A 3,453-nucleotide genomic window follows, 5' to 3' on the forward strand; every position below is an offset into this window, starting at 1 on the left:
CCGCACAGAGCATGCGCGCGCCTGCGCGCCCTCCGCCGCTCCCGGTGCCTGGGTTCGAATCCCGGCCCCGGCCGGGCCGGGGCGTGCGGGGTTGCGGAGGAGCGTCCCGGCCCAGGAACCCGAGGTTGGAGTGTCTGTCAGGCGTACTGGGCCTGCTTAGTGTCATTAATGCATATAAATATCTCCAAGGCAGGTGCCAAGAGGATGGTCTCAGCATCTTTTCAGTGGTCAGGAAGCAGTGGCCATAAACTGATATACAAAAAGTTCCTCGTCAACATGAGGAAGAACTTCTTTCCGCTGAGGGTGGCAGAGCACTGGAACAGGCTGCCCAGGGAGATTGTGGAGTCTCCCTCTCTGGAGACATTCCAAACCCACCTGGATGTGTTCTGTATCTCCTGCTCCTGGTGACCCTGCCTTGGCAGTGGGGTTGGGCTGGGTGATCTCCAGAGGTCCCTGTTTATCCGCAGATTTTGTTTACCAACAAAATACTAAAATCCAAAGCGTTTTTTTGTGTTTTGTCCTGGGAGAGAAGTTGGCAGCAGAGTCATAAATAGTGGCTGTGGTCACCCAGGCTGCCAATAACCCAGCCTCAGAAAGGGGTACATTTGGCTCTGAAACCCTCTGCAGTGTTTAAATTGTTTTCTGCAGCTGTGGGCCTACTTCTTAATTCCAGATCTGGACTATGTGGAAAGATTCAACCTCACATCTTCCTATATGCCTTCTCATTTCTAAACTGCAAATGCAGGGAAAGGGTTGCCATCAAAACATTATTCCACAGTTTTATGGGTTCCTTCAGCACTCTTGTGAACATAAGTCCAGAGGAGGCCACCAAGATGTTTAGGGGGATGAAGCATATCTCGTACTAAGAAAGGATGAGAAAATTGGGATTGTTCAGCCTGGAGAGGAGAGAGCTTTGGTGTGACCTAATTGCAACATTCCAGTTGGAAGAGGGACTTTTGATGAGGCCATATAGTGACAGGACAAGGGGGAATGGATTCAAATTAAAGGAGAGAAGGTTTAGATTAGGTATTAGGAGGAAGCTCTTCCCTGTGAGGGTGGTGAGGCCTTTTCACAGGTTGCCCAGAGAATCTGTGGCTGCCCCATCCCTGGAAGGTGTCCAAGGCCAGGTTAGGCGGGACTTGGAGGAACCTGGTCTAGTGAAAAGTGTCCCTGCCTGTGGCAGGAGGGTGGAACTACATGATCTTTTAAGATCCCTTCCAACCCAAACCATTCTACGAATCTTTGAATTTGAGCAACGAAAGACCTACTAAGAATATTTTCTTTGTAGTTGCTTGTGTTCTTTTTTTCCACGATGGGAGATTTTTAAAAGGGAAAGGACTGATAAGAAGAAATACTTCAGATGATTAGAGTTGGTCCTAAAGGAACCTGTAATGACTTATTGCTCTCTTATACACTGGGAAATTGGGGAACATGACAGGAACATGTGCGATTTCTTGGAAGCCCTTGGGAACCTGGATCCTGGACAAGCAGATCGTCACTGGTCACTGAACTAATGTATGGGCAGAAACGCTACTGGCAGGATGCTAGGGGACAGAGAGTATCTTATAAGTTAAAGCTGTTAGCATATTTTAGGCCAAAAAAAGAGGTACCACAGAAAGAAGACTCAAAAGAAACAACGGCAAGAAGTTGGAGAAGGGGAAAATACTTCAGGTCCCTAAAACAAGAATGGATCAACTTGGGTAATTACAGAATAACTAGAAGTTGCATTTAAATTGTGTCCACAGAGAATGGTGAATTGGGTGCATCTATTTGTCAGTTTTCTTTAAAACTGAGGTTAGAAATGTAAGAAAGGACTTTTCTCCAAAGCTATTTTCTTCTGGCACCAAACATACTACTTTCTTACATTTAACATCTGAAGCATAAACCAAGATTCAGCCCTACCTAGCCACCTCCTAGAAGCACTTGTTTCCTTGAGACTCATGAGAATTAGAAAGTTAATATCTTATTCTTCTTGCTCCAGGCATGCCATTGTTGTATTTTCTTCAAACAATAGTTGGACCGCAGACTTGCACTCATTTGCAGTGCCAGATAAATCTATGTATTGTGAGAGGAGGAAGCAGCAGGTTGTTGCATTTCTGTATGGATGAAGGCTTGAAAGTAGTTAAAACTCTGTCTGAAAAACCAAGCTAACTAAATAATAAGGGAGGAAGGAGGCTATGGATGGCCTTTATTAGTATGTTTGCTTTGAGAAGGGATGGACCCTGTGACAACTGCCTACAGACACTGGAGTTGCTTATGTACAACTCAGTGTGGCTCTGGCATCAAGTAACCTTTCTTCTTGTGCAGCTCAAAGTCACTGTGACTTTGAAGAGGTCTTTTTTTGGTGTTTAAAAAAATCCCACAGGGCCACTCACTCCCACTACTGACTTGGAGCCCTTCTGTGTTTTTTGAGGGTACATATGGACATGTACAAAAGCAAGGAGCAAGTCCCAGACAAACTAACCCAACAGGCTTCTCACTGATGCAGACTTTTCTTCCTGCATCATTTTTCTTTTTTTTTTTTTTCTCTCTTTGAGAAGAAGGTCAGAAACCATCAGCACAACCAGTCAGTTAGAGGGGAGGTCAGTGGAGCAGCAGAAAATCCTTTGTGCCTCGAGGTGCCTCGATGTATGGGATAGGAAACAATCAAAAAACAGCAAGGACTTCCCTGGCTTTCCTGCAGGAAACTACCTGAAAATAGCTGAGCTGGGTAGCAGCTTTTGTGGGCCACGCTCAGGGCTTCCTGGAAGCCACTGTGGATGGGCTAAGAGATCATGACAGTTCTTGATTATCGCTTCGTTACCTTGATGAGCACCAAAGCCTCAAAATTCAGTCTGATGATGGCTCGTTATACCAAATGCAATTAATGCAGTGTTTCTATCATAACTCAAGAAAACAAGTTTTGTGAAATTTCCTTCTCCCCTCTGACAATTTCTGTCGTCTCTCTTGGGGTGCTTTGCTGCATGTCAAGAAGAGATGACAGTGGGCAGACGAAAACAGGCTTTCCCTCTGTTCTTTGAATCAGTCACTGTGCTGAGGGAAACACAGTAAGGTTTTATTTATGTGCATGCAGAGAAGGCTGTGGCTATCAAATCCTCTTTATTATTTATTTTTATTTATTCTGCTTTATTATATTATTTATTTCTACAGGCTCTGCAACCATTTAAAATTAAAATCTACACAAACACATTGGTTTGCTGTAAGAATTGTGTGTTGTATACTTACTGTAGCAGAGCTTTGGGTTTTGGTGAATTTTCTTAGTAGTTCTTCCAGTTACAAAGGAAGGAGAGTAAAATCTGTTCTGCAACTTGAAAAACTGCTTTTCCTGCCCTGGAATGCACATTAAAATCTACTGCATTTCTGCTTTTATACACATATTGTGGTTTAACCCCAGCTGGCAACCAAGCCCCACACATCCACTCTCTCATTCCCCGAGCAGCAGGATGGGGGAGA

Source organism: Pseudopipra pipra, chromosome Z, assembly GCF_036250125.1.
Source record: "Pseudopipra pipra isolate bDixPip1 chromosome Z, bDixPip1.hap1, whole genome shotgun sequence".
In the NCBI taxonomy this organism is placed as follows: Eukaryota; Metazoa; Chordata; class Aves; order Passeriformes; family Pipridae; genus Pseudopipra; species Pseudopipra pipra.